The sequence below is a fragment of the Furipterus horrens genome, unplaced genomic scaffold (assembly GCF_987537825.1).
Source record: "Furipterus horrens unplaced genomic scaffold, mFurHor1.1.pri manual_scaffold_5, whole genome shotgun sequence".
Taxonomy (NCBI): domain Eukaryota; kingdom Metazoa; phylum Chordata; class Mammalia; order Chiroptera; family Furipteridae; genus Furipterus; species Furipterus horrens.
Genome location: NW_028327175.1, coordinates 10,113,290 through 10,141,013, shown reverse-complemented (window position 1 = coordinate 10,141,013; position 27,724 = coordinate 10,113,290). Strand labels below are relative to the sequence as shown.

Sequence of the window (27,724 nt, the reverse complement as noted above, 5' to 3'; positions counted from 1 at the left end):
GGGCAGGGGGTTCAGTTAAGAGGTTTCATGTGAGTCCAGTCCCAAACGAGAGGTCAAGTATATGGAGGGAAAATGGAGACCAATCCAGAGACGTGGGTTAGAGAAATATCAGGCTGTCAGGCACATAGGACTTGGTAGATGTTTATATCTGAGAAGTGAAGGATGAGTGACTGATTAAACTGAGTGACTAGAGTCCCAAGCCACCCACTAAGGCAGGGAGATGTGCCTGAGGAAGTGGAGGCAGAAGGGGAGGCTGCAAGGACGTCAGTTTTGGATGCATTGAGTCACAAAATCTCCAATTCCATCTCCAACTCAGTTGAACAAATGAACGAATTTACTAATAACTGAGGCTTGTATCCAAGGCCATTACTCTCTCTCTCTGAATTTCTACTGAAAAATGCTCTCACTTTTTGTCTTGGGGCTGCACTTCTATTTCCAAAACGTCACTGATTCTTTCTCCACGATCTCCTAGCCTAATTTGCTTGTTTTTGCTGATTGAATTTCTGTGCCTTCTGTACCTGTATTACCACTTTGCTGAGGACCTCTGGCCCATGTTTGCCTATGATTCTTACCAGCTCCCTTCTGACTCACTGAGCTTTGGATCCAGATCCCTTCTGGGTGCGTATACTTGAGAGAGTGGCACAGTGATCCTTCTTGGAGACTGCATTTTCTGCATGTCCCTCTGCACTGATTGTCATGGGGTCCAGGGACACAGCACGGCAGTGGAGAGGAAGAGGGCTGGACTGGGTCTTGTGCCACGCTGCGTCAACGCTGCCATTTAAAGGCACTCATTTTCTGCTACAGTCTACTAATGTTTAGATGTTAGTCAAAATTGAAAAGTAAGAATCCTTTAGCCTGATTTTAATGGATTTAATAGCTTTTTCCTCTTATTTAAGAGACAGCTTTCTGGAACCTGAAACTGTCTCCACCTTTCTTATCCTGTCTATTAGGACACTAAAATGAGTTTATGTCACAAGAGTTAAGGCATGTTGTTTTTTTTTTTTTTTTGCACTTAAAGGTTTAATGTGCTTTTTTATGTATTATGTTGAGCTAGGAAGTTGAAATTGAGAGCACTTACAGTGAAATGATTATACTTTGAACATACGCCTGAATTCACATCCATGCTCTGCCATTTATTCTCTAAATGATAGTTTCTCCAGTTATAAAAAGGGGATAAAACAGCACCTATCCCTTGGCTTGTTAGGACTAAATGTGTGTATTTATATATGTCTGCATCTATATGTGTAGTCCCATATATATGTATGTGTGTGTATATATATGAGGTCTGTCCAGAAAAATGGCAGCCATTGTTAATATAAAGAGAATGGTTTGCATGACATCAATGTAACCTGGTAGCCAAGGAGATTGGACTGGAATGTGCATGCATGAACAATGACAACTTCACTGTAGACACCGGTTATGTAAGCATGTGTACTGTGTGGCTATGCATTCAAAATGACTGAGCGAGTAAAGCAATGAATCTGTATCAGATTTTGCATTAAGCTTGAACATTCCTCTGTGGAAAAAATTTGAATGATTAAGAAGGCTGCAGCTACGGGCAACTGGTGATTGGCAGCTTCATCACAACAATGTGACCATTCATGCATCATATCTCTTACAGAGTTTTTTGGCAAAACATCAAATCACCCAAGTGACTAAGCCCCCCTACAGCCCAGATTTGGTGCCCTGTGGCTTCTGGTTTTTCCCAAAACTTTTTTTGAAAGGAAAGAGGTTTTAGCCTATCGATGAGATTCAGGAAGATATGATAGGGCAGCTGATGGTGACTGGGAGAACTGTGTGAGCTCCTAAGGTGCTAAGGGGACTGTGGTGTCATTGTCCTGTGTACAATGTTTCTAATATATTTTTTAATAAATGTGTCTAATTTTTATATTACATGACTCAATACTTTCTGGACAGACCTCATGCATGTGTACATATATATGTGCAGTGTGCATGTGTGTGTGTGTGTGTGTGTGTGCCTGTGTATGCACACTTAAAACAGCTTGGCTGATAGTAAACTGTTTATTTAAGTGTTAGCTATTGTTGTTGTTTTGATACTCACCAGTTCAGAAGTTTATTTATGTTGTTTTTCTGATTGATTTTAATTCATGATGTCCTTAAACCCTCTTTGTGTCTGTAGTACCTTTCCTCTTGGTGGACTTTCTAGTGTGTGTCTAACAGAAGAAAGTTCACACTGATGCTGAGACTGGCAATCACATTTTGTGAACTAGTGTGTTTCTGAATCAGCTCTGTTCCTGGTAGTTATTGGACTCTATACAGCATGGGAATTTTTAGCTGATTTTCTCATAATGGAAAGTGATAATTGCCACCCCTACTTCAGGAAGAAATGAATTTGTTGTTTTCAAGAGCCAGACCAACTTCTGCTCAAGATGGAGGCATAGGTAGACATGTTTCGCCTCCTCATGCAACCGTAGAGAAAATTCCAACCAGATCTCAAAAACAAATAATAACCAGAACCATCAGAAGATAGAGCTATATGGAAGTCTGACAACCAAAGATTTAAAGACAGGTAGGAAGGGCAGAGTCATGGAGACAGGGGGAGATGTGGTGCGGCACAGAGAGCAGCAGAATGGGCGGTCCCACATCCACGTGTGGTGGATAAAAATCGGCAGGGATACCCTGGGAGCCAGTGATCCCAGCTCCACACCAGACCACACAGCCCAGGGTTCCAGCACCAGGAATATAAACCCCCATTACCTCTGGCTGTAAAAACCAGTGGGGTTTGGGGCAGTGGAAGAACCTGCAGATTTTCTCTGCTTAAAGGGCTTACACGGTCTTAGAAAGTATCCAAACCCCAGGGCAGCAGCTGGAAGGGTTCTAATCACATGTGGGAAATGGGTGACATGATTGGAAACTAAGTCTCCCACTACACACAGAGCCACAAAATGGTGAAGGGGGTTGCCCCACTCTGGCAATTACCTAAGGCTCCACCTCACACAATTTACAGGTACCTTTTGTACAATAGGTCACACTGCTAAGACAGGGAGTCAAAGCAGCTCTACCTGATACACAGATCAAACACAGGGAGGCTGCCAAATTGAGGAGACAAAGAAATATGGCCCAAATGAAAGAACTGAATAAAATCCCAGAAAAAGAACTAAACGAAACGGAGATAGCCATCCTATCAGATGCAGAGTTAATTACACTGGTGATAAGGATGCTCAGAGAACTCATAGAGTATGGCAAAAATAAAGGAAGAAATGAGGAAAAATATACAGGGAACCAACAGTAAAGGGAAGGAAGCTGGGATTCAAATCAATGATTTGAAACATAAGGAGGAAATAAACATTCAACAAGAACAGAAAGAAGAAACAATTCAAAAATAGAGGAAGGGATAAGAAGACTCTGGGACATCTCCAAAACTGCCAACATTCAAATCATAGGGTTACCAGAAGGAGAAGAGGAAGAGCAAGAAGTTGAAAACGTTATTTGAAAATATAATGGAAGAAAATTTTCCTAATTTAGTGAAGGAAATAGACATATAAGGCCAGGAAGCACAGAGAGTCCCAAACAAGTTGGACCCAAAGAGGACCACACCAAGACACATCATAATTAAAATGCCAGTGTTAAAGAGGGAATCTTAAAAGCAGCAAGAGAAAAGCAGAGAGTTTACCTACAAAGGGGTACCCATAAGACTATCAGCTGATTTCTCAAAAGAAACTTTGTAGGCAAGAAAGGACAGGCAAGTATTCAAAGTGATAAAAAGCAAGGACCTACAATGTACCAAGATTATCCAGCAAAGCTAACATTTAGAATGAAAGGGCAGATCAAGTGCTTCCCAGACAAGGTAAAGCTAAAGGAGTTCATTATCACCAAGACATTATTATATAAAATGTTAAAGGGACTTATTTAAGAAAAAGAAGATCAAAACTATGAACATTAAAATGACAACAAACTCACAACTATCAACAACTGAATAAAAAAAAACTGAAACAAGAACAAACTAAGCAAACAACCAGAACAGGAACAGAACGTAGACATGGAAGTCACTGGGAGGGTTATCAGGGGAGGAGAGGGAAGAGGGAGAAAGGGGGAAATGGTGCAGGGATTAAGAAACATAATTGCCAGGAACAAATAGACAAGGGGGATGTTAAGAATAGCATAGGAAATGGAAAAGCCAAAGAACTTATATGCACGACCCATAGACATGAATGAGGGGGTGATTGTTGGAGGGAAGGGGGTACCAGGTGGAGGGGGTCAAAGGGGGAAAAGTTGGGAGAACTGTAACAACATAATAAAATATACTTTGAAAAAGAGCAAGACCGAAATATTAGCTTTAAAGAATTATAATATCTTTAACTATTTTAGAATAAGTCAATACAGGTAGCACTTTAAAAAAATGTAATGATTAAATGGATGTTTATTAGCTGAATGAATAACATCAAGCTATTCACTGGCTGCCCAAGGGATGAGTAAGTTAGAATGTTCAGAAGAAGTGGAGAACATAAAAACAACCCCAGAGAGGGTATTCATTTAAATAATGAACAACAGTGTCATTGTGTCAAGCCTTTGAAATTCTTTTCCTAGTTGCCTATTGGAGTAAGTTTTCCTTAAAGAATTATCATATTAATATGATGGAAAAAGACCTGAAAAAAATGTCCCTACAACTTCACACTTTTGGACTGGGTTATTAAGACTCAGCAAAACGATTTTAATCATTGTAATATGACTGTGATTCTTTCCCAGCGGATATGGACATCATTATCCATCTGTGAAAACTCATCAAAAGTTTTCTGAGTTTTATTGTGGTTAGTTAGCAGTCTGTTTAAAGGAAAGCCAGAGAGCTCACTGGGGCTGCTAGTGAGACAGGAAGAAGTTAAAATTTACCATCTGAATACTTTTCCTGCCTCATTTGTGGATCCAGGAACTCTGATCTGTGAGCCTCCTTTATGCACGAATGTCGTCTTAACGCCTTCACTTTCTTGGCTCTTAAGCTCTTTCAGGACTGAGGTCATTGTGCGGTGCGTTCTTTGTCAGGGGCTCTGCCTTTTGCGTGATAGTTGATGCCAGTGTCAACCGTTGTGGATTAGAAGCTCCTTGAGGGCAGTGACTCTCTTGGCTGGCTTCTGCGACACTCTTGATGGTTATCATGATGATGAAGTGGTTTGCTCCTGTGATTTGGAATATGCTGTTGACTTCTGCTTAGCGTAGTCTGAGGTTTAATAATACTGCAACTAATTTTTAATGTTCACCTTTTTTCCAGTTGCTTGTGTCATATCAAAACAAAATAATAGCTATTGTTTATGATCATTTCCTGGGGACCAGAAGTGTGTTTGAGCAATTTACATTTCTTCTTTCATCTTATTCTGAAATCGTTTTCTCATTTTACGAATGAGAAAGCTAAGGCTTAATGAAGTGAACAGCTTGGCTGTTGTCTACACTAGAAATAGTAAAGCCAAGAAACCAGGTCTGTCGATTCCAAAGGCACTGCTTTCAATCACTTACCCTTGTCTTTTTTTGCATCCTCATGGATATCTGCATGTGCTACTGATTCTTTCAAGTCTCTGAAATACATATTTAATGTTTTTGGTATAGAATACTTACAGAGAGTTATCACACTTTTAATACCACACTGTTGAAAAATAAGCATGTTTCACTGACTTGTCTTATTTGATTAGGGAAAAATAATTATAAAAACATCTTATGTTATATATCTAACCTTGAGAAACCTGCATTAATGCTATTTTGTGAGAGTGGACATTCCTAATAGAGAGTGTTGATACATTTTGTATTTCCATAATAATTCTTCTCTAGCTATGTCTTAGCCTTTCTGATGTAGTATTCACTGGTCTTTGATAAATAGACTATTGTGTGGCTTTTTTCCTTTGAGAGAATGATGGAGTTAAAAATAATCACAATAATAATTTTAAAAGAACATGCTGACATTTAGATCTAAAGACTTTCTCCTCTAGGCTATAAAGTCTTAAAAGTAGGTCACACTTCGGGCTTAAATCCTGAACAGACACTTGCTCTCTGTATGAGCTTACCTTTTGATCTTAAAGCACTTACTCTTGACTTCAGTAAATTTTGTGGTCCTTCCAAATTTGGAAATACTCTGTGAAATGAAAAATCACTAGTCACTTAAAGGAGATAATTAAAGAAACAAGTTTGTACTTTTCTGTTCTGTCCACTTGCAGAATTGGAACTTTTCTTTGGTAAGTGATTTAGGCTAGAAATAGGAGGCAGTATAAAAGTACCAAATTTCACGCTCACTTGAATGAAATGAGGTATAGTGTAGCATTCTTAAAATTCTATTTAGGATTACCTTTTATTAACCAGAGTAAAGTAAGAAGAGAGTTTGTGGGCTGTACCTAAACATAGCCTGCTTCACGGAGTTACTATAATTGACATTTCACTAGTTTTCCAATTCTCTATTCATTACAATAAAATTGCTGTGGGTCTTTTGAACTATTTTTCCCCAATTCTACCACCACCGCAAACCACTGAAAGACATGACCTTTAGCCTTTTCTTTTTCATTTCTCTGATTCATGGCACACTTTCTTATACTTAGAATTCTCTTCCAAATTCTCCTGCCCTCTTCTGCCTAGGTCTGGTATGTATAAACCTCAGATTCACTTTTCTGCTATAGGTAGTGACCACTGAAATACTTATTTTTGCAACCTGTTTTTTGTTGTTCTGTATAGTAAACAATTTTAGAAAGGCCTATTCTATGGGCAGAGAAGATTGGTGGGGGTGGAGGTTTAATGGAAAGTTACTTTAAGTGTTCTAGATCTAGTAACTGTCAGTAGAATGTTTGATTTGAATACACCAGTAGGAGTTTTGAAAGCATGATTACTAAAGGTGTGGTAGCTGTTCACTTAGAGTAGGTCTCCCTTTATCAGTATAAACTCTCTGCAGTTATGGAAAGTTCACAAGTATTTCTTTCAAGGTCAACTAATTGGTAATGATTTATTTCACATTTTTGTTTCTTAGCCCGCTATTCCCACCTCCCTACAGTGTTACCTGGCTTAGTTTTCTGATCTTCTATATTAAGTCCAGTTTTTCCTCCCAGGTGCTTAGCAGAGCTCTTTTTTTTCCTCCTCCATTTCTTCATCGTCTGATTTCAGAAAATAAGTTAACTAAATTCCTTAAATTTAGAAGATAAGAATGATATTCTTTATCTTATTGTTATTTATTTTTGGCATTTTAATCTTGATCTCTGTTGCCCAGAGTTAAAATAGGAATGCAGAGGAGACATTTGAAAATGAGCATATAGATTATGATTCTATATCCAGATATTTAAGGGGTCCCATTTCAGGTGTTCTGAAGGGCAGTATTTCCAGCATGAAACTGTCCAGATAAGACACATAGCAGGTGCTCATGACACCCAGGAAACGGGGAAGTAGAAGCAGAATTAGAATTAGGGACGAGAGCCCTGTCGGCGGCACAAGGCCTCGCAGGACGCCTGAGCGTGCATTTCAGACTGACTCACGCAGTGCTGGCGAGAGAAGGCTGTGCCCCGCCCACCTGCGGGGGCCCGCGAGGAAGAGGAGCGTGAAGAGAGAGAGCAATAAAAACTCACCCCGTGGCTGTTTTTATGTTTCCAGTTTCTCACTGCCGGCCTCTAATTCATTCCATCAGATGTTCACAAACAGACAAAATAACCCAGCCCTTGCAGTTCCATTATTTTATAAGATTATGAGCCAGATCAAAGTATGAAAACAATTCAAAACTGAAGGCCAGAATTATGCATATGTGTTGTTTGGTTTTGTTTGGTTGGTTTTTGGTGAGCAATAAGTAAGTGATTTGTTTTTCTAAGGAGAAGGAAAGCTCATTTGCTAATTAATTTGTAAATCCAAGTCTTTTGAACTTATAATGATAGTTCTTATTCCAATGGAACATAGCGTTAGATGAGAGGTGAAACATTCTTCTTTAGGAAATGAACATTATACTTTCAAAAACACTACGAAGCGTCAGTTTTTCATGACTCCCTTAGGCATTTTGAGAAATAATCTTTAGAGTTTCCGAAATCTTTTAACCTTCCCTCAGATGAGAAGACAGAATAAGATATAACTCCCTTGCCAGCCTAAGGTTGGAGCGCTGTTTCTGCGGCTGCGGCTGCTCAGCAGTTTCAGCAGAGGTGGCAAATTCGGTGGGGTCTTTCCCCGCGGCAGGTTATGTAATGTGTGACCGCCGTGACATTGCGCAGACTGGAACCAGACGTGTCCAGCACAAGGCCGCCGGGGCTCTGGGAAATTTCTCATGAGGTCTGAAAGTGGGGCTGGTGCTTGTTCTTCTAGGCAGCTCGTGATTTATCAAAGAAAAACAACAGCTCCGCTTTTTTTTTTTTCCTTTCTTTTTTTTTTTTTGATAACCTGAGATATTTCCAACCTTACTAAACTATGCCCTAGGTTAAAATGGATTGAGGAATAACTAAAATTTATTTTAAAACCTTTGCCAATCAGTAGAGTAAGTATAGTATCTTTTATCCTGTGCTGTGAACTCATTTGGCCATTCTTCCAAGGTCACACCATTGTATATCAGCGAGGACCAAGTGTCTGTATGTTAATCATGTGACAGAAAATGCTAAATGTCAATACTTTTTTCATGAAAAGAATTTGTGTTTTAGCTTTGAGTGCCTCACAGAGGAAGCACTCAATAAATATTATTGACAGCCTGAAATGTGTGAGAGACATTTCAAAAATATAAAATAGTTGTTTCATAGAAACAATTTGTTTTCCAATTTTCTCCCCACAAAGAACCCCCCGTACTAAAAAAATGACCATCAGTAAATGTATGTAGAGATCAAAAGAGAATGATTATTTTGAGAGGATGTACTAATAAGTACTATTCTTCCACATCTTCCCTTACTTGTTTGACTAAGGTGGTGATAATATCTGCAGTGTATGAGAAGCCCTTGGGTTCTATTTCTGAAAGGCCTTGGTGAATTTCCTTTTTGTATAGAAATTTATGGAGTCACTTTACTGTAAATTATGAGGCTATAATTTAGAAACTTACTATGATTCATCTCAATATTGACTTGAACTTGTTAACTTTTTTTAGAGAATAAAATCCACCCCCCTCCGAAAAAGAATTAAATTTTCCAGAGAAAAAAGGAGCTGTTCTTTGAGTGTTAATCTGTTGATAGCTGAACTCTTAGAGGTCACTTAACAATAAAACATCAACAAACATGCTTAGCACTCTACACCAATGTTTTGTCGGAGCTTATCTACCAAAATAGTGGTTTGAGATATTTCTTTGGTTTTAATGGAACAACACCGAGAAGCTGAGCATTTGCAACTTCTTTGTAGTTTGTTATTCACAGGAGTTTGAATTATAGCCTAAATAAGTGTCTCTTCTTTATGAAAGGAAAAGTAACGACTTTTCAAATATTAATTTTATTTATATATTTTATTTTTTATAAATTGTGGTGTACACAAACACAAGAAAATATTATTTAGCCATAAAGAACGAAACCTTGCCATTTTCGGGAATGTGGTTGACCCTTGAGGGCATTATGCCAAGTGAAATAAATGTGGCAGAGAAAGACAATTACCATGTGCCAGAGGTGGGGATAGTGGTGGGAGAAATAGATGAATTGTTTTTGGTTTTTTGTTCTTTCGTTTAAGTAAATTGAATTTTTAAATGTTACAGTAAGAATTTTCTCTGTCATTTTTTATTTTTATCTCTTCTAAATTGCATTGATCGTATTAAGTTTTGCTACTTATGATTCTGTTGAATTTTCCTTTTAAGACATTAGCCTGCTTTTTATTATTAACATTGTCAGTGGAGTCTGAATGATTTTTGAAGTGATTTTGAGAAATCACTTAGAAATGACATAAAACTAACAGGGTGAATTTTCAACAATAAACTCCCTAAAAGCATATTTCTGTGCCCAACTTTATAAAAATCAAATCAAATTTTTCAAAAAGTATTTTTAAAAGAGTGCCGTGCGCACATTAGAAAAGCGTCAAGTAGCACAAGGTGCCTGGTCTGGGACACGCAGGCTAAGGGCAAGAGCAGGCAGACAGCAGAGTCAGCCCTCTAGGCGAAGGTGTGACATGGAAGATGGCAGTCTTAAGGGGCAGTGACCCCTTGAGTTTATCTAGAGCACAGGATTTTCCTAGGGTAGAAGGAAGAAAGGCCAGGAAGCTTTGTCGGGGTCAGGCCATGGAGGAACATCAACATCATCGTGCCCGATTTTCGACGTTTGTTCATTCACTTCCTTAACTATTTACCTACTTACCTTCTTATTCTGCAATGTCAGTTCTCAAAGGTCTGTGCCTATGGGAGTAACGTGATCAACAGGAAGTTTGAGAAAGGTTAATTCGGTGGGGGTATACAAGATGGCCGGGATGAAAGACAGGCGATCTCTTCTTACCTTAAGTTATTATAAAAATGAAAACTGGGATGAAGCAGAGGAGCGTGATGAGAAGTGGGACCTGTGACCTTGAGCATGTTAGTTAACCTTTCTGATCCTGTGTGGGTTTTGCATGTGGACCATGGATAGAATAAAAATGTCTTTCCTAGTGGCCTCAGTGGGTTGTTACGAGCGTGAAATGTGGTAGCACACATAAAAGTGCTGTGTAAACTGTGTGGGTTGTATACATTTAGGCTGATATTCCTTATTGTATTATTATCAGCATTTATTGGCAGCTCAAGAGTATAGGTCGTCATACTAGTTAATAAAAGGCATTGGACATGAGAAGGATATTTGGTAAGGATCAAAGATGATGCTTAGTGACTAAAAAAAAGTATGTACAGTGATCCCTTGCTTATCGCAGGTATTATGTTCTAGACTCCCCCCCCCCCATGATAGGTGAAAATCCGCGAAGTAGGAATCTTACATTTATTTTAGTATCTACTGTACAGTGCCGCAAAATCCCACGATATAGCGAAAAATCCGCGATAAATAATTAAATATAACACGTATTTTAAAAAATCCCGCGATACAGTGAGGCCGCAAGAAGTGAACCGTGATATAGAGAGGGACTGCTGTAGTAGGTTAACTAAAACACAGAAGTCAGGACTGGCAGCCGGTTTGGGGATAGAAAATGTATGAGTTTAATTCTAGGAATATTGACTGGAAGAGAGGACAGCGTATCTAAGTGGAGATGGTAGTACCATTAGAAGACGGCTTTGCTAGAGAGCGAGTTACGCAGTAGAGGGAGATAGACGTGTGGGGGTCACGGGCGTACTCAGTCGGCGAAAGGGCATTCATGAGCCCTGGAGCTGTGGGACCTGGGAGGGCAGCGGACAGATTGGAGGCCACCCCGTGCGGTGTTTGTTCCCGCGCATGCTGTCACTCGGGTGCTCTGCTCCCTCTCTTGAGGAAGGAAAGGAACTGTCCTTTCTAACTCCCTCCGCTGCTCATTCACCGGCTGTCCCTTAAAAACCCTGTCTCGAAACAGCAACACTTCCCTCAGCAGAACTTTCCTGAGTGCTTTCAGAACATTATCCCGCAAAATGTGCTTTAATTTTACAGGGGCGAAGTGTTGAAGGAGGAACTGGCTACCAGTCACTGGCTTTGAAAGGGCAGATCCCTCGCCTACTTCACTTCTTGTGCTGGTTTGGAGGTTCTGGTACTGAAGCTGCTGTGATAGTGAAAAAAGGCTGAGAATCCACCCGCAGGTGTCGGTTCTCAGCCTGAATCCCTTACCATGGGCCATCTAGTAGGACCCTGCCGGTTATGCCTGTCACCGAGGCCCTGACAACCTGGCCCCAGTACGTCCTCTCTGCCCTGCCTTCTGCGTTTCTGTGTTCTGACCAAGCAAACACGCCGTGGGCTTCACCCCCTCAGTCCTCTGACCAGGCAGGCTCTCCAGCCCCCGCCTCGCACCCCTGCCTTCTCTGGCCACGGACAACCGCTCTGCTTCCAAGGCCCAGCTCAGAGGGCGTCTCTCTGTGAACCTGGAACTCGCCTGCCAGGAGAGAAATAATTGTCCCTTTCTTTGATTTCCACCACCTTTTCTTCAGGTGTAGGTAAGAGGTCAGGTTCCAGAGTCAGACGTTGCACTTACCCTGGGCATGGCACACAGTGAGGACTTCATAAGTGCTATTTTATGGTGATGATTTTATCTTGTAACCAGAAGAGTGATTTCGTTCTTCATTCTTTGTAGAAATAGGAATTGTGTACTTGTATGCGTTTTTGCTTCCTTTGCAAGATTAGGGGATTTGGGGGGTCAGGGACTCTGTCACAGTTATCTTGCTCCCCAAGGGGCCTAGCACAGTGCCTTATTTACAGAAGAAACTCAGTAATTGATTATATGAATTGAGGAGCCATTTGAGTGTTAATATGGAACAACAGCAAGTGTCCGCTCTGTCCCGCTGAAATCGTGTCTTCAAACCCAAACCTGAAAGAATAACAATTTGTTTTGTTTCCTTTATAAATGACTACCTGTTTTCACTCTGATTCTCTCTTACAAACATTGAGGTGTACACACCTTCATCATGCCCCACAGACTGCTCACTGTCTCTACCTGATCGATGTATTCATGCCCAAGTGATAACCTTTTCCAAAGGAATTAGGACTAAAAGTCATGCAGAGAAATGACAGGAAGCCTAAACATTACTTTTTGTTGTTTAGGTGACTCGTTTTTAATTAAACAATGACCAGAGTCTCTTAAAATTATGAAAATGGATTATAGGTTAATGCTCCCACACTATTTCTATTTTAAAATGAAAATGGAAAATATTTAGGTACACATGTTACTTTTACCTAAAATATTTTGTTTGCTGGTTAAATATTCCCAGAAGATACGTTTTGGTGGAAATTCAAATAGAATCAACTCGAATCCTAGTTGACAGTGAGAAGAGGCAGCATGAATATTAGGCCACCTCGTCATCTCTAAACATACTCTGCCCTTTCCTGCTCTTTGCCTTGGGTAATAATGTTCCTTCTTCCTAGAATATGTCTTGCCCCTTTCTCTGCCCGGTGACCTGCTTTTCCTTCAGAAGAACGCTCTTTAAATGCCGTCACCCCTGTAAAAACGTTTCTGCCCCTAGGCAGAGGTAGTCACTCCTCTCTGTCTGCCTGGGGGATGCCTCTCCGAGCTCTCCCACAGCCCCGCTGTGGGTTTCCCCGCAACTGCCACCTTGCCCGCCACGCTTCGTTTCACAGTTCGGTGCTTTCTAAGTTCAGCTTTTTGACAAGAATGATAGGCTAGCAACTTGCTGTCCCCCAGCCATTTGCCAGCCATGCCTTTTGTTTTCTTTAATTTTAAAACCAAAGAATTGAGTTCAACTGTGGGACACCAAGCTGGTGCCACGGAGGATTGCGTGGTTTGGGGAGGACCACCACACATGTGGTGACCGTGCCAGATATGCAGTGCTCTGTTCGAGTAGAAAGGAAAAACTCAGGTGAAACGGGATGGCTTTTCCAAATACGTTCTCCATCAGTCTATTATTGCAAAGTGAAAAGAAGGGCTGTTAGATCTTTCCGTTTATTAAGAGAAGCTGTAATTTCATGAATGACTGTAGATTATTATAAGGTTTTGTTTCTCCCATCTTCTTCAAATTAAAAGATAAATGGAAATACTTTTTTTTTTTTTTTAAGTTTTCCTCTGACAGTTACTATTTGGCCAATATTCGTTTTTGTGGTTTTAGTTGGAAAAGTCACATCACCAGGATCATTAGCAAATGTAATGAAGCAAAACAAAATGTAAGACGTTTTTAAACAAGGAAGTGTACTTTTCTTGTTGTTAACTTTTTTATGGAATTTATTGGGGTGGCATGGGGAAATGCACATTTTTTAGCACATAAAAAAGTTATTAAAACTCTTAAACTATGAATTAGAGCACAATCATCTTGAAGGAAGGGATGGTGTGTTTCCTCTCTTCCGACGGCATGGCACCATGTCAGGAATCTAGAAATCAAATAATACGCATTTGCTTTAAATTAATTTCTTAAGTGAGTGAAATTAGAACACTTGATTTTTTGAAATTAGTTTAAGCTACACTCAGGATAAGCAAAATATTGTACTATCATTTTTAGGGCAAAAACACAAATTTAAACCCATTAACTCTGGGCCATAGTCCTTGGAGAAAGGGAAAAAAAATCATTTGATTTCTGCAATATATATCTTCCAGGATTTTAAGCTGTATTTTGGTTCTCTGCTCTGCAACCCCCTGCTCTGGCTGTAAGTCCAACCTGGTTGGTGCTATTCCAGATCGATGATACACATTTTCTTCTTGGCCTTTTTGCCTTTGGCAATTGCTTTCGTTTTCCTCCCCAGTTATCTGTGTCATTTCATCTCACCGGGTATTTCCGAACGTATCCAGCTCTCCTCTGGTTCACTTTATAATCCCTGACTCCCTACTCAGTGTCTCCCCCCTCTATATGGAAAACTAAAAGGGCACCAGCCTGGGCTTCTGTCGGGCTCTGCACCCTCGTCTGTACAAACTGTCTCCTTGGTCTCTCAGCCTTCTTCCCTGCAGTCTCCAAGGAGGAGGTCTTTCTCTCCTTGTTCCTCACTAATCCGGCCACCTGTGCGCTTGATCATGTCCTTCCTGCTTCCTCTGAGACCTAATTCTATCAGTTGCTCCCTTTCCTGTGTTTTTATCCTTTTCATCCCTATTGGCTCCTAGAAAATATGCTCAAGTTTCTGCTTTTTATTTATTTGATTTAACGAAAGCCTTCTTCAGCTCTTCCTTCTTTTATGGCCAGGCCTCTACCCAGCATAGACTGTTTGCTGTGTTCAGCGAGTACCGAGGTCACTGATGCAGCTAAAGTCGTTCTGAGACATCCTCTTTGCTACTCAGTGTCAGGCCCTCCTGGCTCCCCTGGACCTGGGCAGGTGTTTCCTAAATCCTCGCCCTGTCCTGGCTGTCCCCTTTTCCAAGTCCTCTTTCCCACGACTGCAGGGCAGGCTTTCAACATACAGATATGATCAGATTATCCCTTTCTTCTTAAAAACACTTCAGAGGCTCAACATTGCCCATAGGTCACGAATTCAAGCTCCATAAAAGGGCACGTGAGGCCATCATAATTTGACCCCCAGCTCTTCCGTCTTTTCTGCTGCTGGTGTGTTCTCAGTACTGCATGTTGTTCCTGAAGCAATGTGTTCTTTCACACTTCAGAGCCTTTCATCTGCTGAGGCTCTTCTGGAGTTCCTTGTCATTATGTACCCAGTGCTCTCCTACTTAGCCATCGAAGACCACAGTCAGGAATCATCGCCAGGCTTTCCCTGATTTCTCTTTCCTCCACTCCCAACATATCACTATTATGCTGGCATGGTTGAGTTGACCACTATTTTGTGGGTTCACAGTGTGTAGTCTGTGGATACTGCCATTATTCATTACACTATGCATCATAAATGCTTGTTTTGATGTTTGCCTTCCTTTCTGGACAGATCTCCTTGGGAGTAAGGAGCCGTTTTACCAATCTGTTCCTCATTTGTTAACACCTAGCACAGTGCCTTGCACATAGCGAGGACTCCATAAATATTTGTAGAATGAGCAAATAAACAGTTGGACTAATATCAGCAAATGCTCATTGGCGGTGCATCTGTAGGCTCAGCATTATACTTTTTTTTTCCCCGACGGTTGGGGTTCTCACTCATTTTGTTCAGCTTTTCCAAGGAATGCATTGTGAGGGGGTCATCATCGATTCAGCATTATACTTTTAAAACTAGATAACTTTTGGATTGTATGTCTTTGATAGCACCATACTTAATGCTGACTGCTGTGTCATACAGTCTTAACGAGATCTAAGGAGCAGGGAGGAGGATGTATTTGTAGCAAGTGACTTCATATGACAGTCTTCACGTTGTCATGGTGCATTGTATAAGCTCATCCATACATTGCCTTCCTAACCATATTGTACAGAATCAGGGAAAAGATTTCATGAAATTTATGATCATTTCTCCCCTGGCTTCTGGTCTCCCTCTCCTCCGTCTCCATGTAGCTACCGGACAACTCCATCTGAAATACGGATCTAGTGGTTTTCTCTTCTGTTCATGACCCTTGGCCTCTTCGTTTCCATTTTCTCCTGTGTCAGGAGTGTTCAGAGTCTCTCCCAGATTGGAGATCTTGCTCTAAGTTAGACTTCTTTTGGAAATCTGTTGTCACTAACAGAACTGGTCTGCATCCCTTCTGCACCTGCAGCTGATCACACTCACTGTTCTCTGCCCGGAGCACAGGCTCCGGAGGGTAAACATAACAACACATGGGCAGCGTCTGTGTTCAGGGAGCCGGTCTTCTCCACGCATCTGCTGCACAGGCGCAGAGACAGATGAGTGGCTTCAGCCCCGGCTGCCAGGGGAACAGGGGTTGCCACAACAGCCTGGGCAAACAACCCCCAGGTCCCCAAGAAGCATCAGCTCACGCTGCTGGAAAATCAGAATTAGTCCAGGACCATGCATTTTTGATTCTGGACCTTAGCTTTGTCCCCTACATCCCCGTGTAGACTGTTTTCTGCGGCAACTGGGCCCTCTTTACAAGAGTGCACGTTTGAGACCCAGTCAGCTTTTGGAGGTTATGTATGCGAGATCCCTCTGGTCGCTCAGAAGTTGCTTTGTAGTGGAGTTGGATTAAGCTCCCCCTGCAAGCTCGGTTTCTGACTGACATTGCTAAGGTTGGCTCCGAGGAAACCCAGCATCCTCTTTGCCCCTGGCGCCACTGGGCTCGCCACCCGCCTCCCCTCCCCCCTCCCTCGCCCTCCCCCCTGCACCTCCTTCTCTATCCCTCACTTGAACTGGCTGCCAGAGTTCACAGACAGCTGGGCAGAGAGCGGCTAAATCTGCGCAGCTGCCCGGGAAGCTTGGCGGCCAGGCCGAGGGAAGGAAGCATCGGCTCTCTTTGAAGGTCGGCTGCCAGTGAGTCGCAGGCAGCTGGGCTTCAAAGGGGGGACCGCGGGCTTTCCCTCCTGTCTCGGCAGGTCATTCCGTGGCGCGGTGCTTCCGGTGTTGGCACGGCGGCTTTCAAGTTCCTCTTCAAGTCCAGGGCTGAAGCGAAAGCCGCACTTGTGCTCCCATTTGGGTTTCTTCTGCGGTCCGGGCAGTCTGAGATCTTAACCCCTGGCACCCCAACTTCAGAGTAAAGCCGGAGGGGAAAAGGTGACGCCATACAAAGGGCAGCCACAGAGACCCACGCCGTTAGTGGGATTTCCTCGTTGCCAGCTGTAACTTGTGTTCAGAACCGACGTTTAAATTACTGCCGGGACTCCTGGTGTGATCGTCAGTAAAGGCGAATGGGCCTGTGCTCACGGACTGGGCGTAGCTGGCGGCCTGGAACTGGGTTTAGTCGGGGGCGATGGTTTTATCTGTTTCCAGAAACTAGTGTAGGGCTCACCCACCACCCCACACTTCGCTCTTGCTGCATTTCTTCACCTTTCACCTCCCCATTGCATTGGTGGGGGCGGGGGAGGGGGCTGGCCTAGGCAGGAAGGAGCAAAGGTGCTGCAGAGTTCAGGCCCAGCCTCCCTGCCAGTGGGGGTCAGAGCAGAGGGAGCCTGAAATCAGAAGAGCTGCGAGTATGTATGTGTAGACTGGAGGTTAACCGCGCAGGTCCTGGGGCCAGGCTGCCTGCGTTCAGATTCTGGCTCTGCCACTTACTGGCCTATGCCTCCATGCCTTCCATGGAAAGTGAGTATAAAAGTAATACGTATTCCATAAGGGCATTGGAAGATTCAAGGGGGTTAATACATACTTTGTACTTAGGACAGTATCTAGCACATAGTAAGTGCTCAGTAAACATTAGCTCTTACCATGTACTAGATAGAGCCCATTGACTGGGACTTAGAGGGGTGTGAAAAGTGACTGGTCTGTGATTTTTACTGCCCATGTGTGGATAAAAGACTGCTAGTTTCTACCTTCGATGGGATTTGTAATAGGATTCTTTTTTCAGAGATTCTTAATATAAGAGTTAAAAATGTGTTATATAATTTGAAGGAGAAAAAAGTTATTTCATGTTATTCATCTCTCTCTTTGCACTTACAATTCATTTAGAGCCATTACTATAATAATCTATACAAATCCAAAAGAAGTCTGGTAAAGCATGGTAGTGTGTGTGTGTGCGTGTGTATTATACACATGTAAAATACATGTAAATATGTATATAACATATAAAATGCATATAAATAAATAGAGATGTTTTAGTAAGGAGCAGTTTCTGAAGTTAGAATCAAGGTTTGAATTTTTGCTCTGACAATTTACTAGTCATATGCCTTTGGGTAAGTTACCTTGCTAAGCCTCAATTTTTTTGTTTCTAAAATGACATAATAATTACATACCTCAAGAAGTTTAAGAATGGGATTAGAAGATGTACATTTTATTGCACTAAGTAGCACCATGTTCAGTAAATGTACCTGTTGTCCTTATCACTGTTATTGTCGCCACCGTTAGTGACATCAGTTAAAGTTATTATTGCATCAAAGGAAGCCTTTAGTTTATGTAACAATGACTTTATAGATAGAGTGTTTTTTCCTAAGAGTTTTGTTCTCTCTAGGTCAGAGGTAAGCAAACCATGGGCCAATCAAGTCTGCCATCTCTTTTTGTGAATAAAGTTTTATCGGAATAGAGGCCCATCCGTTTGTTTATGGATTGCCTATGGCTGCTGTCATGTTCCAACAGCGGAAGTGAATAGCATAAAACATTGACTGACTGGCCCTTTCCAGAGAAAGTTTACTGACTCTTATTCTGAATTTGTGTATCCCCAGTTAAGGTCCAGAACACATTAGTTCTATCTATGTTATTAGTGAGCACTATCTGGAAAAAAAAAAAAAAAAAAAGTTCCACTGTCAAGTAAGCTTTGGAAATGTTAAAGAGTTTGATTTATCCTGGACTACTATTTAAGAGACTCTGCTTTTTAATATACTGATGTGCTTTGTGAATCTTCAAGACAAGGCCATGGTTTGCAAATAAACTCTAGTTTCCCAGACTCACTTGGCTGTGGAACGACCCCTGCCTGCCACCCCACCCCTGGACATGATGATGTTACACAAAACATCCTCTGGGAAAGCCTGCTTTTGGGCTGTCTCTCTGGACGGCTTTTCTTCTTAGGTCATTCCTCTCGGTGATTTAGGCGCTATCCTCGTTTGGAAACCAAACCTACATAATATCAGAGGAGATCCTGTATAACCTCATTTTATGCCCAGTAAAAAATTATACTTTCTTTAAAATCAGAGCAGTAAAACATACCAGGTATATAAATGGTCTAATCAGATAATATACTCATTTTTAAATGATTCTCGGTGATGTCTAAAGATTAGAAAGGAGTATCAAAGTTCAGAGTTTTATTTCATGCCTTTTTAAAGTTCCCAAAGTGTGGGTCTTCTGTAGGGCTGTAACATTTTTTACATCTAAATTTCTGCTGCATAACTACAGGGCCTAGTGGGTATACCAACTGGTCTCAGCTAGGGTTTATAAGAAGAGAGATTAATGTGAAGGTAACTTGTGCCTTAGCCATAAGGGGTCTGTTTTATAGACTAAAGTAAACACCTTGAATTTCAAGTGGCAAGCACACGGCAAGCCAGGAGATTCTAGAGCAGTGGCGTCACCCTCTGCCTGTGATTCACACGTCTCAGGGGCCGGGCTTCCACAGCAGTCGCAGCGTCCAGCTGGTCATCAGACGGAGCTCTAGGTAGTCACCCACTGCAGCCACCAGGCTCGAGGTGGCCAAGCACACGTGTCATTGCAGCACTGTCTAGTTACAAATGAAGGCTGAGCTATCTCCTGGCCAAACGCAGTTGAAAAATAAATGCTAAGTCATAGCTGTTTTTGGAAATCACAGTCATTGCAAAGAGTCATTGCAAGGCTGGAGAACCTTGCCGGAGAGTTCAGCTCTGATCATAAATAAATGCTCCCTCTGTCTAGTTCTCTCTGTCTGTCTCTGCCTCGCTCTGTGTCTGTCCTTCTCTGTCTCTGACCTGGGCACTTCCCCACTATGACAGAGCCCAGTGCTTCGTCATTTGATGCCCTCTAAACTTGGCTTAAAGTTGATGTCCCTCCCTTTCCCAACTTGTACATCATTTGAAGAAAGTCCCATGTTGTCTCCATTTATATATCTCAGTGTTGTATGTATAATGGAGCCTTAGTAAATGTGGTTGATGTTGTAAGTATGAACATTTCTGTGGGGGATGATGAATAGAGTTTTCAGAAACCTTTGTCAGATATCATTTCTTCCGTCTTTAAATTTTTTTTTAAAAGAAGTGAGAGAAGGTGGGAAGGGGAGAGAGAAGGAAGGAATGAGGGAAGTGAAAAACATCTTGGCTGGAACAATAATCTTTTTTTTAAAGGTTAGAAACTTGGAAAACTGTCAACTTACTATGAAATAGATTGTTTCCTTGAAACATGCTCAAAAGTTCAGTTTCATTTGCTATATTTATTAAGTATGTTCCTCTTGTAAGCACCATGATATGTGATGCATAACATATTATACTGTTCTCTAAAACTCATTGGGGTTCTTGGAGTTCAGATGACATGCCTGGGAAAGAAAGACTCTGAGGCCGACCTACTTGAAAGAAAGGATCAGAAATGTGGGAAAAGAGCTTTCATCTTAGAACCAAAAGAAAAGCAACTTAAATAGAATTCTCCCTTCCATGTTTCCAGGCATTTTTTCCCCTCTCATTTCAGTATTGTCTGCTGGAATCATTGTCTTACTTGGTGTCAAAGACTGCATAAAAGAAATGGTTGCAACTGGTTGGAAACGGACTACAACTACCTCGATATAATGTGGATGCCAGGCAGCCACGACAAGGATTAAGAAACATTGCAAGAGAGAATTTTTTTCTCCCAGGCAGATGCAAAAGGCAAGAGAGGAGTGTTGTGATTATATAAAGAACAAGCCATAGTAAAGTTGAAAAACTTTTAATTATAGGGCTTCAGGACTAGTTGATGTTACCATATATTTGGTAGAATGCTAAGGAAGGAGCGAGAGAACCAAACTGCTTAAAAAATTATTAATGATCCTGTAGTATCACCCAACATATAATAGGGACAAACACTCACATAATGTTTACTGTCTGTCAGGCACTCCTCATATTCTTTATACGTTGCATTAGTTAACTTTTGCTGCCTAAAAAATGACCTAAAACAGCACTGGCTGGTGTGGCTCAGTGGATCAAGTGCCGGCCTACAAACCAGAGGGTTGCTGGTTCAATTCCCAGTCAGGGCACATGCCTGGGTTGTGGTCCAGGTCCCTAGTTGGGGGCATGCAAGTGGCAACCGCACATTGATGTTTCTTTCCCTTTTGTTCTTCCTCCCTTTTCCTCTCTCTAAAGATAAATAAAGAAAATCTTAAAACAAACAAAAAAAAACCAAAACAACCTAAAACTTAGTAGCTTAAAACAACAAACATTTATTATTTTTCACAATTCTGTAGGTCAGTTGCACAGTACTTCTGGCCTGAACTGGGCTGGCTGATTTCTCCTGGGTTCTCTGTTGCATCTGCAGGTAACTCACAGTGGGGCTAGATGGTCTAGGTTGGCCTCACCCACATGTCTGCTGTCAGCGGGGTGTCAGCTGGTGCTACGGGGATGACTGGGCACATGATTCCTTTTATCAAGGAAGCTAGCTCATGCTTTTCCAAAAACAGCAAGACAGCAAGTCCCAATGTATATATGCCTTTGCACTTCTCTGCTCTGTCTTGTTTGCTAATGTCCTCTGTTGTTAGCGATGCTAAGAAGCAGATGCTAAGGCAGCATTAGGTAGGTAAAAGATTTATTGTCAAAACTCCCATAAGGGAAAAGTGGGCGGAGAGCCCCAAGAGGCTAGGAATATCAGATGGTAATGCAGGTCTGACTCCATGAAGGAAAGAGGGAAGGAAGGAAGGAGGGTGGACGAGGAAGATTCCAGGGCTGCCACCCAGTTCTAAGACAGCTTTGGCCAGACCAATGGGAAGTCCTTGATCAAAGTCACCCCAAGGCTTTATTAATCTGCTCTGGCTCTGCTGTCCCGCTGAGCACAGCAGGGACAATTATGACTGCTTAAGTCTGTAGCAACAATCCCTTTGTGGAAGGACTAGATCTCTTGTCCCACTGAGTAGCACAGTGTTTTCTCTTCGGAATCGGCTACTTCTATAGGCAGTAGGTTCCTGATCTAAAATTAGGCTCAAATACGAAAACAGAGCAAAGGATCATGACTTTCTATTGGGGTGATCAGCGTTAGCCCCTGCCCTTCCATTTCTCTGTCTTTCGGATTGCAGGTGTTAAGCAGTACCTTTGCTGTCTGCCCATCTCTCCTGCCCACAGGAATGCCGTGCTTTACCAGCCTTCTTCGCAACTCCTTACACATCAAGCCCTCTTAGTTATCTCTCTGACCTTGTCAGTCATTATTAATTATAGCCTTTTGGCCTCTAGCAACTAAAGACTGCAACCTGGATTTTATTAGCTTGGGCCTCATCTTCCCCATGGACATGAATGGCCCAGCTTTGTGACGTTCACTCTGGGCTGCAGAGGAGAGCTGCCACTGCACTTCTTGGTGATGCTGACCTGTGCATTCCTGATGGCCGTGGTGACTGGTATTTATTTCCTCTGGGCACTCCCATGAAAAATAATATTCTGTTTTCTGGTTTGACACGGTATATCTATTCCAGCATGCCCACTTCCCCCGGTCTTCTTGTTCTTCTCTCTCTCATCTGCCAGGGTAATTGGGTGTTTTTATTTTACTCAGCATTGGCTATCACTTTTCGAGGCCTCTGATAGCATCCTAGCAGCAAGTTTTCCCCATCCCCTAGTGTCCTTGTCCAAAAATTTGTCCCCAAATTAATGAATCCTGCGTGTCTAGTCTTACACTGAAACCCCCTTGATGAAGCATCTTCAAAATCTAAAACTTGAGGCACAGCAAGGCGCCTGCCAGTAGTTGCTAGCTGATGCTCGCATCTCTGTTGGTGTGTGATCTCCTTTGTCAGGCCCAGCCGCTTCCCTAACTGCGTGGTGCCGGGTTTCTGCCCTAGTTATGGGTCTAGCAGCCGGGAGGTAGGGGCAGGTCCTGAAAGAAGGTATCTGCTGCCTTGACTGGAGGTGGGACAGATGTAGCATCTTCTCGCACAAGGGAAGTTCTGGCTCTTGCTGAGCAGAAGCAGGCCAGCTCTGGAAGCGGTGAGTCTCTTCCAGAGGGTCTGCAGATCCAGCGTGTGTGGGTATCCATCCAAATATCCTCTCCTTATTGTTCAGGGTCTCAGGTTTTCTCAGCCACAGCCTTGACTTTAGAATAACAGACCTGCCTTGGCTGAGCTAAGTGTCTGGAGCGCTATAAATCTAACTACAAGAGCTCTTCTGTTGCTCAGCTGTGCCTGCTCTCCCACTGCCGCAGACGAGGGTCTCTTTGGAAGCAACTAAAGAGGCCCTCTGGTTCTCCCACTTAGTCTTTGACTGTTAATGGCCCTCAATTTCTCTTTATCCCTCTGCAGTGTATCCGTTCGACTTAGCAGCACCAGCCAACCTTATTTTCTTTGTCATTGTCCTTCCCGTAGCCTTTAAATGTCCAAAACATTCTACCTACAAGGACATTCCTCTGCACCAGAAGGCTTCTTCTGGTCAGCTCCAGGGACGTCTGTGGCGGCTGGACTACTATCAGGTGCTAGACTGTACCTGCACCCACATTCCTCTTAGGACACTTTCCTCTTGGCCTGCCAGGCAGTCCCAGGCTCTCTTCTTACCACGTGCGTTGTACCGGTCCGGGTCCTCTGAGAAGTGGACACCAAGAGAGAATTAACATAGCAGAGCTTTGCTGGGGAAAGGCCTGGAAGGGGAAATGGGGGGAGGGGGCGCTGAGAAGCAGGAGAGTCAGAGCATGATGCAGGTCACACGCTTATGGAAGAGAGGAAAGAAAGGAGTGTGAAAATGTCCATCCACTGATGAATGGGTAAATAACATGCAGAACATCTGTAAAATAGAATATTATTTGGCAATAAAAAGAAATGAAGTACTGATACATACTACAATGTGGATGGACCTCAAAAGCATGCTAAGTGAAAGAAGTCGGTCGCATCTCGCTGGAAAGAGCAGCAAAGTTCTATTGCAAAGGAGTGTGTCACACTTGCATTAACTCATTAAATTCTCCCACCAGTTCATGGACTAGGCACTGCGCTTGTTCTCGTTCAGCAGACGGCCTCGGGAGGCACAGGGAGATGGGCCCAAGGTCGTGTGGACGGTCAGTGGTGAGCCTGGATTTGAACTCATCAGATGGGCTCCACAGTCTGTGCTCTTTGTATTATTATACCATATTTTCATGCAATATGTTAATTTGAATGTTATTTGAATAATTCGAGAATCAAAATTGAAGAGGTTTTATTATCCCTTTCCCCTTAACTAAAAGGAAGGTTTCATGGGAATAGGGAGTCAGAGTTCTTGTATGTTTGTATACATTATCCTCATTATCCTACTCTAGTCTCCAAAATCAGAGAAACAGGAGGCAGCTGTGTTCAGCCTAGACCTATACTTACTTCATTTTTTAATCTTTGTACTTAAAAAAATCTTGGCATATTTGTAATCCTAGTATAGTAAGTAACCACAACATGTGATTGAAAGTATGGGATTGGAATTGCTTGGTTATCACTAAGCTTGAAATGAAAATCGACATGTGTGAAGGAGAAAGAAAATGTATGCCAGTTGAGGGGGCCCTAGGAAAGGATTTGAGACTACAGTCAAGTGTTCCGACACCCAGTTTGTTCGAGAACCTGGCACTTGCTTCAGCTTGCCCTCAGTTTGTGCTTTGGCAACCGGCTGTGTTTCTGCAGCTCTCTGAGAGCAGGTACCCACCGCAGACTTAATACATCTGGGGTACTGACCCAAGGTAGGGGGACGGTAGGTCAGATATAGCTCAGTCGCTCTGGGAGTTGGGGAGAAGGGCAGGAGCGGGGCAGGTTATTTAAAGATTAATAAACTGAGAAACAGATTAAGCAATTGGACTGGGGTCAAACTGAAGTGTAGTAAGTTGAAATTTTACGTTGATTTGACTTGGCTCTAGAACCAGGATTCTTTCCATTAGCTTTTTCTCTGTCTTCAGTCTAGCAATTTATTTAAATTCTTTCACTTAATAATAGTTTATTCCACTGTTTCTATTAATTACAAAACATATTTTTATCATTTGGAGGGCTGTTTTCCCCCTTCATTGATACACACACACTCGAGTAGTCAGAAGATACTGGGATCTAGGCCGCCACTGGATGTAAACTTACTGACCATTGGTATCACCATAGAATGTTTGGGTAATTTAGGATTTGGGGCAATGAAAGGTTTTGAATTTCAGGAAGTGATAGACATTGTGGCATATTTTAAAAAAATATATTTAAGACTTTGTGGAAGACATTATATTTTTCTTCAAGAACTTGGCAGCCTGCATTAGAGAAGAAAAACTAGAATTAGCATGGCCACAGGAGGCAGAACCGGGTCTTAAAAGTAGATGTTAGAAGGAGGGTATCTTGGACGCGGTGTAAGAAAGGGGTTGCCATTTGGAGCCACCAGAAACGGGCTGACGTTGCTGGCTGGGTAGTGAGTTCTGTGCTGCCAGGGGCTCCGTGACCATCTGCCGAGGAGGGACTTGGGGACCCTGGTACCGTGCGATCTCCGAGAGAGCCTTTAAAGCTCGAGGGTTCGGTGCTTGCATTTTCCATCACTGAGACTTGATACTCTCCAAATCATAACATAAGGCCCTTCTAAAAATAGGAAACCTATATAAAGGAGTTAATAACTCAGCTTCCCTGAAGAACGATGTTCTCTGCCTAGGATGATTACAAAAGCAGGTAAAGGAGGAGGCACGGGTTTAGATTTCCACATTATGGCAAAAGTGTTTTCAGGCAGGCTGACTTTGCGCTCCAAGTGCGAGGGTATTTGTCATCATGGACTGTTCAAGTGTTGATGTTTTATGCAAGTTTAAGATCCCCTCTGCCTATTTATTTTATTTCATTGGAAAAACTTTTGTCACTGATTCAGGTGAAGTTAATAATAGAAGAGCACTTTTGGCACAAAACCTGTGAGCCATCCATCTCGTTTGAAGACACTGCCTTCTTTATTTCATGAGGTCCTTTAAAAGAGGAAACAGATTCGATTACACAGGGGAACGATTTTTAACATAATTCCTGTTGAGTTTGATTTTTCATCTGTTTTAGACTTTAACAGTCATGCTGATTTCAAAACTGCAGTTAGTTTTCCTCTATCACGTCAAGTTTTTCTCTACAGCTTATCTTAATGCGACCACTCTAGGCTGGATCAAGCCCGGATTGAGAGAAGCACTAGTGCTCTCCTATTGGCTGAGAACAAACCTCCCTCGAGTGGGGAGGGGTCGGGGATGACCTTGGAGACCAGCGATAGGTTCATACTTGTCTAGGCCATTCAGTAACACATGAGACAGTGTGGTGAGAGGTTATGTGCCACTCTGTATAGTGAGTATATTCCGAAGTGTAGTCTGAGTTCTGGTCTGTATACAAGGAGTTAGCAGAATTTGTTTTTTTATTTATATATGTACTTATTTCCTTTCCTTCACATCATGTCTGCCTCTGCTATTTCTCGTCATAAGTGCCTAAACAACCCTGATTCATTTTGTTCTATCTGTGGCAGTTTCACCATTCCCAGTCAAAGGGCAAACATCAGCACATTTGTCAGGCAAGTCTATTTTACATATTTAAAGTAAAACTTGGTGATCAAGATAAGTATTGGGCCCCTCACAAGGTGTGTAAGCAGTGTGTCGAGAGTTTACAGATGTGGACGAAGGGAACACGTGATAAATTGCCATTTGGTATACCTATGGTTTGGCAAGGGCCCAGAGATCATTCAAGTGACTGTTACTTTTGCATAGTGAAAATATCAAGATAGAACAAGAAAAATAAATGTAAAATAGAGGATCCTAGTCTACCATCAGCTATATGCCCAGTGGCTCATCAGCTGAAATCCCAGTGCCAGTTTTCATTGAACTACCCTCTTTCAAAAAACAGGAGTATGGTGAAGAACTAAGTGACAGCAACGATGAAGATTTTGAAATTTAAGATGACTCATTTTGTAAGGGATTTGATCAGCATGAGTTGAATCATTTGGCACAAGATTTGGGACTATCCTAAAAGGCTTCAGAACTCCTAGCATCAAGACTGCATGAGAAAAACTTGCTTGAAAAAGGAGCGAAGGCATCCTACTTTTGTTCAAGAGAAAGTGCATTTCTGCAGAACTTTCGAAGTGATGGTGGCTTTGAGTATTGCCATAACATACATGGTTTAATGGAGGAATTGGGAATTCCAACCTAGAACGCAACTGAACAGCGACTGTTCATCGATAGCTCAAAGAAGAGCTTGAAGTGTGTCCTCCTCCACAATGGCAATTTAGTTGGGGCAGTCCCAGTTGGTCATTCAGTTTGTTTTTGTGAAGAATATGAGACATAAAGAGAGTCATTGATCTGTTGCAATATCACAAACACAATTGGATCATCTGTGTTGACCTTCAAATGGTCTGCTTCCTTCTTGGTCAGCAATGTGGATACACCAAGTATCCCTGTTTTCTGTGTATGTGGGATGGCAGAGCTCGTGAGAAGCATTGGGTGGAGTTGAATTGGCCTCCAAGATCTGACCTCAAACCTGGTGATCCAAACATTCTACCTGAGCCACTTGTTGACAGAAAGAACATTATATTCCCACCTCTGCCCATAAAACTGAGTCTCATGAAGCAATCTGTTAAAGCTTTGCCAACTGAAGGAGACTGTTTCAAGTATCTCATTTTGGCATTTCCTAGCCTGTCGTTTGAAAAGATAAAATACCTTAATATGCATGTTTGGTAGCAGAACTTTACTACTTGTACCCAATTTGACTTACAGTAACAATATATAGCCTTTATATGAATAAA

At 42.2% G+C, this 27,724-nt stretch overlaps 1 protein-coding gene and 1 non-coding gene across 3 annotated transcripts in view; one reads left to right on the top strand and one right to left on the bottom strand.

The window, feature by feature from the left end:
- The window catches only part of WDR70 (WD repeat domain 70), a 243,778-nt gene that overhangs the window by 167,637 nt on the left and 48,417 nt on the right, over nt 1–27,724 (top strand). The window lies entirely within an intron of this gene.
- LOC150008185 (small nucleolar RNA SNORD116) lies at nt 15,478–15,571 on the bottom strand. The gene has a single exon (XR_016511535.1). It is a non-coding gene; the product is annotated as a small nucleolar RNA SNORD116 (small nucleolar RNA).